Source organism: Prinia subflava, chromosome 3, assembly GCF_021018805.1.
Source record: "Prinia subflava isolate CZ2003 ecotype Zambia chromosome 3, Cam_Psub_1.2, whole genome shotgun sequence".
In the NCBI taxonomy this organism is placed as follows: domain Eukaryota; kingdom Metazoa; phylum Chordata; class Aves; order Passeriformes; family Cisticolidae; genus Prinia; species Prinia subflava.
The window spans coordinates 52,880,897-52,893,199 of record NC_086249.1 but is presented as its reverse complement, the minus strand read 5'-3'; positions in this window follow the sequence as shown (position 1 = coordinate 52,893,199).

Sequence of the window (12,303 nt, the reverse complement as noted above, 5' to 3'; positions counted from 1 at the left end):
GATGTAAGAAATAAACTTAAAAATTAGGACTCACTTGGTGGGGCCTGAACTCAGCTGATGGATACAGCAGTATCCAACAACAGCATTAAGGAATGTAATAAATTGCTTTGAGTATTAACAGTGAAAAACATGAATAGTAATTAGCTGTTAGCATTTGCAGCAGATATTCCATCCATGTGACACTTCAGAGCCTTAAAAAGTCAATCTGCATTTCACACTAGATGAATTATATTTTTATTTCAAGCAATGACATTATTATGCCTGCAGGCAGTCATCAATCATCCTCTGACCTAAAAGTCATGGATCATTGCTATTAGGATTTTATTAAATTGGTAAAAAGAAACTTTGAACTTTGAAGGAGACGACATTTTACATGGAGAGAGATAATACAATAAAAAAAACATTGTTGACATCAACAATAAATGAACAGTGAACATATATTTGAAACAAAAATCAGGCAAAACCGATGTAAATAGTGCAGACTACTGGCTTCTTTTTCTAATTTATTGTAAGTTTAATTAATTTTCCCTAAATAACACAAAGCTTGCAAGGATTTAACATCCTTTAACATAGGATGTTTAAAACAGCTATTCTTTTTTATCTTTTATTACAAGTGAACTAGCAGTGTCACTTCAGACAATTAAAAACAATAGCAACTCAATTAATTTTCTTACCTTTTGCAAATAATGTTTACATTTTTGCTAGCTAACTAAATGGTTATAAACTAAGTTAAAATCCATTAATATTAAATTATTTCATTATTTTTTGCTCAAAATTGTTTTGATAAAATGTGCATCTAAGTAAGGGTTTTAGTACAAGGGTTCTGTTGCATGTTCTGTATTTAAAAGAAATTATTATAATTCTCCTATTATGTAACCCAGAACTAATTAATTTGTATGAAAAAATAAACTTGAAATTTCTTCCTCCTCTCTTATACTGTAACTATCCAACAAGAAAAAAAACCTAGATATTTTAAATAGATGCTTCAGAATAATTGGAATGAGACATCAAAACAAGTGAGGTGCAGTGAGAGAAGGGAGAGAAAGTAACACATTTTCTACTCTTTTGATTCAAGAAGACTACCACTGGTTTCAATGAGGTCAAAACCAAAGGAGGATGACATTAAACAAACAAGTAAATACATATAAAGGGTTTTTTTTTTCCTGCAATCTACTTTAAATTTTAACTATTTAATTAAAATCATTACTTTTCTTTTTCTTAACTAGACTTTTCTCTAAAATTCTGTATTTATTCTATTCCTCTCTTGTACCAAAAGTGATGATGTTCTTTGAACTCTTGGTTGTGGCATAATACATTTTTCTTATTCTTTCCTCTCTCAGAAGTATCTGAGCTGGTAGAAAACAGTCATGAGAAGTAAATGAAAGCATGGAGGGAAGAAGAAGAAAAAAAAGGGACCTGGAGACCACATATCCCTATTGTTTTGTGCACAAGTACAATGTATCAATGGAGTCAAATATGTTTTGCTCCTAATATTAGCACAGTCTTCTTTTATGGCTTCCCCATGGGGAAAAAAAAAAAAAAAAGAAAGGAAAATACTGTTGTGTGGTATTAAGACACCCATAAGGTTTCAGCTATAACTTTGCATTCAGAAGTCTTCAGTTTTAAATACTGATGCACTCCAGTTATCTTTAAATCTTCTATTTTTAAAAAATGTATCACTTCAGCTGTATAGTCAATTATGAAGGCTGTGCATCAGTAAATGTTCAATAGCCATGAAATATTTAACAGCAGAACAGTTTTTATGACAGGATTTCTTAATGGGATTCTGCTGATTTAAGAATAGATGTCTACCACATGAACATCTTCATGGGTACCAGTCACTCTCAGCTCCCTCTATAAATGCCAGAGAGAAAGAAAAAATTCTTGGACATGATCCCAAAAATATCTAAAGCAGGTCAGAGAATTCATATATTTTTATATATTGACTATAAATGGACTTTGAAATAACTAATTTAAATAGTCATATCTATGTTTATTTAGATGAATCCCACGTTGACCTTATTCTTTGCTGGCCACCTTTTGTGACAGTTACAGTAGTAGTCTTCAGAGGGAAAATGCCATTTATTTATTTTAGAACTGTTAAAGGAAGTAGCCAGTTCTGCACTGACTGTGAAAACTTGAATTCTGAAAAAGTGATTTTATTTAAAAGGATTACATCCATTGATAAATGTCTTGAAGATAGACTGTTGCCATGAATTTTCCTGGTTTGCTAAGCGTTCATATTAAAGGAGAAACGTGCAGTTTCTCACACTGGTGAATTGTAAACACAGGACCATGTTTTGTAAATATTGGCAATGTTATGAATACTTTCTCCAAGACAAGGGGAGGTTGAATGACAGCCTCCTGGACCAATGTGACAGGAGAGGTGGCGATACCCTTCTCCAATCCATGGTCACCTTGCCACAGGTATATAATGGAAAAATAAACTAAGGGCAGGGTCTTCTGCCCTGCTGCTCTGATGCACCCAGATCTGTGTCCCCAGTCTGTGTTCCTGGTTGGGCCTCCACGGTGATAACTGGCGCCTACGTGGTCAAGTTGCAAGCTAGTGAGGAAAGAAAAAAGAAGAAAAAAAAATCTGCCTTCTACAGCTGCAAAAAGAAGAAACCCACGATGTTCTCAGAGGAACGATTGATGATGGAACTGCTCCACTCCTTTTTGTTGTCCTGTGACGCTGACTTGACCAGGAAACACGTGAGAGAACTATTTAGCTGGGGAAAGAAACTTGGAATTTTTTATACTGCTGAAAAGGCACTTTATATTGGCCCATGGAGAACCCTGGGAAAAAGCCTTTTCTCTGCCGTCCTTGACGGAAACTCTAAGGCAGGCACTCTTTTACGGGCATGGACAACAGTCTTCCCACTTCTAAAAGAGGCTGGGGAGGACTTTGAAGTTGATTCTGGGTTTTCGACACAGAGCAGAAGCTCCCCTGTGAGCTCCGTCGCTTCTGACGAGGATTGCTCTGATGCAGGGTTGGAGCCGATGCAGGAGACCCCCACCCCCATGTCGGGGGGTGGGCGCGCCCAGCGGGGTTTTTGGAAGGACTGGAAAGCTTTTTTCGGTCCGCTCCCCGCGCGGTTGGCCGGGCGGGGAGCTGGGGTGCCGAGGGGGCGGAGCGCTCGGCCTCGGGTCCCACGCCGAGCGCGGGGGATCGCCCGCGCCGCCCCGGGCCGCCGTGCCGCGGCGACCCCCCCGCTGCCCGCCACCGCTGCGGGGTCCGCCCTGCAGCTGCCGCGCGGAGCCGCGCCGCCTCGGGCCCCCTGCGGGGAGCCGGGGGGGCCGCCGTGCGCCGCCTCCCCGGCCCGCCCCGCCGCGCCGCGACCTGCTCCGCGAAGGATTCGGCAGGCGAGCCCGGCGGGGACGGCCCCTCCTTGCCCCGTCCCCCCGCCGCGCCAAATGCTGTGCGCGGGGTCGCTGCCGCCGGCGGTCCGTGCGGTACCCGCAGCGGAGCCGCCGCCGCCGCCCACCGCGCCGCGCCCCGCCCCACGCGTCCGGTGCCGGTCCGGCGCCGCGGGGGGAGGGCTGGGCGCAACGCTGCCCGCTGCTGCGGGGCCACCCGCGCAGGGCAGCCCCCCCGCGCCGCCGCGCGGCCCCGCCGCATGCCCCCTCCGTTCAGAGGGGACGGGGCCGAGCGCTGGAGCCGCAGAGCTGCTGCCGGCTCTGGCCCCGGCCACCGACCCATCGGCTGGCCAGACAGGAGCTGAAGGCTGTGGCCGGTCGGCCACGCCTCCCTGTCCAGCGCGACAATCGCCCCCCCCGCTCAGAGAGGAGTCTGAGCGAGTCACTGTCCCCCGCCCACCCCCCCTACGGGGCCGGGTCGGCTGTGGGAGATGATAACGGGGAAAAAGCGTTGTCTGATGTGCACGCTTTCCCTGTCGTGAAATCGGATGAGGCTTTTGGTCCTGCATCCCAGCCAAATCAGGCTGCTGACCTAAGAGAGCTGCTGCCTGAAGATGCAGCTTTGCCCGAGCCAGTTCAGGGACCTGTGGACGTGGGTCCGCAGCATCATAGCCATGATGACCCATCATGGGCAGTCCCGCTTCCCTTATCAAGGGACGTGGCAGAAGATAATATAAGCTTCACTGAGGCAATTCAATGGATCAGTGCAGAATTTGAGAATCTGATCTTTCCTTATGTAATAAGAGGTCTTGCAACAATGATGCTTGAACCTCAACAGGTTTTTACCTTTGAAAGAAATTGGAAATTCCTAGCTGGACAAATGGCTGTCGAAAATAGCCACCTGCCTCGAGACGATCCCTTGTTTGGGGTCGGAGCTGACCTACTTATGGGGAGGAGTCAATATGCTTGCCCTGATGTGCAAGCTGGCCTTTCTTTCATGGTTTTAGATTCGTGCAGATACATAGGGATATCTGCATTGATAAAAACCAAGTTATCCTTCTCCCCAAAGCAAGACTTCTCAGATATAGCACAGAAGCCAGGTGAACCTTTTCATCGACTTATAGTCCGTCTGATGAATTTTATAGAGGTGAGAGTCGAGGATAGCACTATAAGAATGATAATTTTGGAGCAATTAGCAAGAAGCCATGCTAATTCTGCTTGCCAGAGGCTCCTGGAAACCATTCCAGAGACTTCTACTGTCCTGGAGATGGTCCAGACCTGTGCAGTTCTAAACACCTGTGATTCTATGGTGATGACCCCAACGGCTGCTTCACAGCCGGCAGAAAAGAGGCAGAATGCTGGACATGAGACACAGGCAGATATTCAGCCTAGTGGAGAACAGGAAAAGGAGGCACAGAAAGTGACTCCCTTGTTTTTCTGCGCACAAGGTGTGGGTCCAGACCATACTGCAGAAACTTGTAAAGCAGTGGGTCATGCTGAGCCCACGCCAAGCCCAAAAACTCGGAGGCGAAGAAAAAGACAAAGACGTCAGGGGGACGAAACAGTTTCCCAAGCTCTAGAACAAGAGCAAAATTCTCTGGCTGGTGTACAGCCATCATCTCAAGTGTAGGAAGTGTTGATGTTGCCACATAGCTATGGTCAGTTTTCCTTGGACCTTGCAGTGGGTTTCTACGTCCACATCCTATGTTGCATGCATTCTTTGAGAAAAAGTCAATTGCTCAATTTGTGTTTTCTAAGTTCTCTATCCTCAGGTTCTGGGATCTTTGCCATGGAGGTGGCCGCTGAAAGTCTGCTGAGCTGCCTCAGGTGCATTGGACTGATCCTGTTTGATCCTGAAACCTTGTGCACCCTGTGCCACCCTAGTGCCACCCATCACAGAAGCCTCTTCGAGATCTGATTGACATGGACACGGACTGGCATCCTCTCTTTTCCTATATGGCCTCCATAGAGACTTTGGATCCTGTGGAGCTGCTGGACAAGGACTGACTGAAGCAGTGTGATGCTGAGAGCCAGCGGACTGTTAATCATGGACTCAGAGGAATTGTTTGCTACGGCTCAGTTTTATGTATGGTAGCCATTGTGACCTCTGTGGGGAAAGGGCACGTTGTTTGGGGGTTGTGGTTTTGGGACAGAACTTTTGGGGTTCAGAATTTTCAATTGAGTGGTAAAATTTTTCTTGGAATGCTCCTGCCTTTTGCACCGTATATTCCCTTGTATCTTATAAAAATTTAAAAATATGAGGGTGTTGGTTGAATTATGTTAGACTATGCTCGAGATATTTTGAGCAGGTTATTGCAAGGGGTTCAGGGTGAAACCCTGGGTAGCAAAGGCAGAATCAGACCAACATGTAGCCCTCACACCGTCACCTAAATGAAGGTCGGTGAACTTTATACAGGTTTTTTTTTTTCTTTCTTTTTTCCTGTCATAGAATTGTTCATTTTTCTTTTTTTGTTTTCTTTTTAATATACTTAAAAGGGTGAGATGTTGCCATGAATTTTCCTGGTTTGCTAAGCGTTCATATTAAAGGAGAAACGTGCAGTTTCTCACACTGGTGAATTGTAAACACAGGACCATGTTTTGTAAATATTGGCAATGTTATGAATACTTTCTCCAAGACAAGGGGAGGTTGAATGACAGCCTCCTGGACCAATGTGACAGGAGAGGTGGCGATACCCTTCTCCAATCCATGGTCACCTTGCCACAGGTATATAATGGAAAAATAAACTAAGGGCAGGGTCTTCTGCCCTGCTGCTCTGATGCACCCAGATCTGTGTCCCCAGTCTGTGTTCCTGGTTGGGCCTCCACGGTGATAGATAGACAGCACTTTTTCTAAGAATGTGGGGAAATGACGTTAGATTGGAGGTTGATAGAATGCTTAATTGTAAAAAAAGTCAAGACAGTCTCCCAGAAATCTATTTTAAATTTTTTCTTATCTTTTGAGAACAAAGGTCAAATTTCCACAGAATAAAGGTTTCTTCTGTAAATCTGGAATATATTTTCAAGCTAAAGACATAGTTGCAATTTTCCTGTATAACATTTGGCATAAATATGGTCAGAAAGATAATATGGAAGAAAGATTAGCTTTAAATAGCAAAACACCAATGTGCAATAAAACCCTGCTAAACAAAGCAATACAAAACAAGCAAACTCCTTCTCCACAGTTATGATAGTAAGAACTCCAAAGTAACTGTACTAAGGATTTGACCTTTATCATCAGTTTTCAATCCATATGAAATGAAGCACAGAATCACACAATCACCAGGTTGAAAGAGACATCTAAGATCATTCAGTCCAACCCAGCCCTAACACCTCAACTAAACCATGGCACCAATTGCCACATCCAGTCTTTTTTTAAACACGTCCAGGGATGGTGACTCCACCACCTCCCTGGGTAGACCATTCCAGTACTTTATCACTATTTCTGTAAAAAACCTTTTTCCTAATATCCAACCTAAATTTCCCCTGGAACAGCTTAAGACTGTGTCCTCTTGTTCTGTCAGTTGCTGCCTGGAGAAAGGGACCAACTCCCACCTGACTACAAACACCTTTCAGTGAGTTGCAGAGAGTGATAAAGTCACCTCTGAGTCTCTCTTTCTGAATCCCAGGAAGCTAGCAGTGCTTGATTCATAGACAGTTAGCCTTGGATTTTAAATTTTTTCAGGAGCATCTCCGTGTTCCAAACATCTGAGATCATTATTTGCTGTTGCACAAATGTGTGTTCAAGCACTGAATTGTCCATAATGAGGTTGAACTTTGGTGTATTTAGACCTTAGAAAGCATTTTTGCCTATTCTTAAGAAATTGGCTTGAGTATCCATAGGTGGAAATAGTAAATACTGAAATACTGAAAAGTACTGAAAATGAAACACTACAGGATTTCACTGAATGAAAGAAGAAGGCAGTTTGGAATTCTTATGGTTTTTTTAGGTTAATAATGTTTAAATTACATATTTTAATAACGTAAACATGTTTTATGATATTTTGTGCTGCAGGGATGATTTATAAAAAAAGCAAAAACATGAAAATATTTATTTTCACGTTTGAATCATCACCTGAGCACATACACCCTTTTTTCCTTTCTCTAAGTTAAAACTGTTATAGTTCTGTATAGTCTATGTGATCACATAATTCAAGGAGGAATACAACTATAATAATATTAATACAAGCAGAGAGAAGTGTATTAAGATCAAAAAAAGAAAGAAACAAAAATCAGAACATGTACTGTGCAATACAAATAACTATCCATACTGAGTATCATTAATTTGATAACATAATCTATATCATACCTATTGCATATGAGATATCAATTGCATTTTGGAATAGTGCTATATTTTCAATAGAAATACATATTTAATGAAGTATTAGTAGTTGTTGAAAGTGACCTATTAATGTAATAATTTGCAAATATTTGGAGTTTGGCTAATTTTGAGGAAAATGCTTTGGATTTGTATGTTTTGGCTTTAAATTGCTAGTAACTATGAAAAAGGTTGTAAAAAGGTTGTGAGGTTGTGGAGTTTAGTTTTCTCTTTTTTTTTTTTTTTTTTCAGAATTTAGGCTGCAGAGAAAAATTTTAGATGAGCCTTTTGTTTACATCATAAAAGTGATAAAAATGATGAGACCCAAAAGAGGGATAATTTCAACATGCTTCATGCCTCTTTGTGAAATAATGTCCCTCTTGTAAAATTAAGGTGAATTTAATTCTAATATATATCATAAAAAGGAGATTCTAGGGAGGCTCAATCAAACCACATCTTGTTTTAGCACTCTGTTCAAGATGATTAAATTTCCCATTTTCTGTTCTTGATGGGAGTTGAAAAGGGGAGTTATTTTTATTCCTAGTTCTATCCTCTGCTCATAAAATTATAGATTGCAGATTTTCAAAGAAAGTAAAAAGTCAACTCCCAGAAGAACTCACTTCTCAGAAAGAAAAAAAAAAAGTTATTAAAAATGTCAATGCTGTCTTCTTTCAATTGTAATGATCCAGACAAAAGAAAAAGAAATGATCTAAGATCAGCAGAAATTCTGCTAGGACAATTCTTATAATATGTTACAGTGGAAAATCTATTGATACACAGCAAAAAACCAATGCAAAAAAAAAAAAGTCTATGAAAAAATATCATTTTGGCAGCTCCTCTAGGCTAAAACTGGCACTAGAGGACACTGGCAAATTTTTCACAGTGAATATAAAGACATATTTCAGATCATAAAACTGACATCTGTAACAGGCTATAATGGTTAAAAAGCTTGGATAACACTCAATATTTAGTTCCCATTATAGATATTTAGGAAACGAAGAAACTTCTGGGCTTTTCTTGATGTTGATAACCGGTCGAAACAAGCTAAACAATGTAAGTCTGACACTCACATAAGTTTGTTTATCTGAGGGAAGGAGGACAAGAAGACTGGTCATGACTTTATTTCTCAGTAGCCTTATTACTTGAAAATCTGTCCACTTAAAATTTTAACTGTCTTTAAATGGTAATGCTGTCATTTCTTCTCTCATTGAACTTCAGTATGTATTCATGAAGGCAGGAGGCATTATATAACTCACCATGAAGATTTTTTCTGCCTGCATTTTTTTTAGCTTTATTTAAGATATAAGTAATTATATGCTGGTATAAGTAATTATATACATTCAGTGCAAATTAAGAACAAGAAAAAGGAAACAAGAAAAGTATTTACTTCCTTATTTTATTTTTAGGAATGTAGTATCTAGTAGGTAGATACACAATACAAAATCAATAGCTAGTCAGATAGCTAAAACATTTAGGTCAAACTTGAATGAAAGTCAGAATTGTCTGAATGAGGTTTGGTATACAAAAGGGGAAAATATTTTATAATCAGTACTGAACAGTAGTGTTTGCCTTTGCAAAACATCATATTTAAAAATAATCCAATAAAAGAATAAAGTATACTTATATGAAACAGTTGGAAATACTGGGTTTAGGGTGATTTGTATTTAGGGTTTTTCCAAAAAAATAAACAAACAAACACAATCACACCAATAAACAAGCCAACAAAAAGACATCTCAGAAAGATTAAAAACATCTTGATTTCAAAAGCAGTATGTAATAACACGTTCCGCTGACTGGAATTCAACAAATGCTTTACTAATTGTGCGCTTCCGTTTTTTTGCCAGTAGCAGATGCCGTTAAGCAAACTGTGACTTCAGAACATTATTACAACATTGGATAGCTGCAGATTCAATTCCAATGCAGCCATATATTTGTGGAGTTTTGCTTCTTGCCTAAAATTAGGAGTATTGAATAATTTCCAAGTTTTAAAATAACTGTATTCTGTTTCATCCTCACATAATTATGTTGACTTAACTTTTGATTACCAAACTTCATTGAATAAATAATTATATGTCTAACTAGATCGAGACAGAATTTAATATTAAACTAAGCACTCAAGTCTTCATAGAAAATCAATTCAACATTCTAAATGAGTTTTGATATTAAATATTGGACTTTTTCACACCCTGGGCTATATTCTCAATCACATGTAGCATTCACAATTCCAAGTAAAATATATGAATGTTAGAGAGAAGGACAGTTGTCCAATTGGGAATATACAGTGGATTTTAGTGGACTGGAATTAGACAGCAGTGCTTATAATTTGTTTCCGGGAACTTCGAAATAGTCTATAGCTCTTTTTTATTGTTGCTGGTTGGTTATGGTCATTGTTTACCATTTATTTCTCAACAAGATTCAGGAGAAGTGATATGCATTCTATAGGGTAAGTGGGCATACAAAAGCTATTGCAGTTTATATATATATATATATGCACATATATATACACACATATATATATTCTAATTTTATATGTGTTTGCAATTATGCATCGAACTCGAACACTTTCAGGAGTGATTGATTTTGAGCAACAAAGGACTCAGTGTTTGCAGACATACAAATTACGGTAGAAGAAAGTTGGAAAATAAATTTGCTTTTTTAACATTAAAATCACATAATCTTTCTAAGAGTGAAATCACATTCTAGGATCGCTCAAAGAGAAAAGTAGGAGACTTCTTTGTACACTGTTTTAGCTGCATCACAGAAAATGCACACGTGTTTTCATTTGCTCTTGGGAGGTTAGTTGTTAGTGGCTTCCAATGTATTTATGTATGGTGACTGGATTCTTACTTTGGAAAAGGGTTTTAGAGAAAAATTAGTGAACTTGTAAAATTCTGTCACTAATGGAATCCATTTACTTTGTTTTTAAATTGATTAAATTCCTTGATCCTAATAATTTGAATGATGATAAAATGGTTTGCAACATTAGCATTCATCATGAAGGACATTGTCACCTTTATTGTTGTGGAAGCACTTAGATAAGAGTTGAACTAAATAAAGTAAAGTTCTGTGTGTTGTTTACACTTATAATCCCAACCTAGGACATTCATCTGAGAATAGCTTCCTGTGTTCATAGGCCATTTAGGTAACCACTGAACAAAATGAGATAGAATGCAAAGAAGCAAGAATCAAAACCAAGGGTACCCACACTCAGAGCATTACGACCTTTCTTTCTTTCCAGTATCCACAAATCTCAAATGTTTTACAGCAGTCTGTCTTGGCTTCAACAGGTTCACAGAGCAATGTTTGTTTCTGAAACTTCATTCCATATCTAAGAGTGTTATAACTATGGAGCATTCAACTCACTACAAAATTCGAAGACATAGATTCAGGAGACTGCATGTGTAGTCCTGAAACAGATGCTAAAAGCCATGCAGGTGATGGAGCTCTGGCCAGTACCCTAGTTGTTACAGATCTCAAAGTTTACATCTATTGGTAGAATTTACAGACTCTTTTGGATTGGAAAAGACTTCCAAGATCATCAAGTCCAACCTTTGACCAACCTCCACCTTGTCAATTAGGCCATAGCAGTGCCACATCCAGATGTCCAGTCATTTCTTGAACACCTTGAAGGATACTGACTTCAACATGTCCAATGCTTGACAACCTTGTCCGGTCTTTCTCTTCTTTCAGAAAATGCACTGAGTGAAATTAGGAACATAAATTGACCTTGGAAATCCCTCTTCAAGAGCTTCACTACTAAATTTTGGGTTCAAAAGTGCCAACTACTCTTTGATGCTTCTAACATTTTTAAATTTAAGTTCATCAAAGGTAAAAAATACCTTAAGACTGACTGTAAATAATTAGCTGATAACCACTTTTCAAAATACACATGGGAAAAAATAAAAGGAACTAGTGTACTCAATTGTTTGAGTACATGATTACCTCAGCAGACTAGATACATACAGATGTCATGAATATTGACAAAGCTATTAATGTGGATATTGATGTTCTTATAGATACAGGTATAGAAAACAATAAAGAGAAAACTTAGTTTTATATAGTTAAATGTCAAACTGCATTTATTTACCAAGTTCAAATTTTAATTCAGTCAAGACAAAAAGTTACATGACCGGATACAATTTGAATAATGAGCCTGTTGTCTGTGAAAATATTAGACCTTTTGCAACTCTTTCTGCACTCAGCAATAAGTGTAGAAAAATTATAGCTTGAACTATAAATAGTTACAGACAATCAGACATTAGCAAGGCACCTGACATTGCTAACTATTCAAAAATATCAACATTTTATTACTACAAAAGAATATCAAGAATTAACTGAGAGATTGGTGGTATTTGGATGATATTGTGAAGGAATGGACAACTAACAGTTTGAGTAAAGTATTTCTAAATCTCACCTCATTAACTTATTAAATCATTTCACATTATACATCAAAACAGTACAGTTTCTATGAAATTTAGTTGTGATTTGTAATTTTAGTCGTTGCTTTTTTTTTAGAATTAGTTTTTGAAGACTAATGGCTTCACTAAATCTTTCTGTGATATAACTGTTCTAATTTTTCTATATTAAAATAAGGCCTAAGCTTTGATAGTTTTTCTTCATTTCTTCTTATT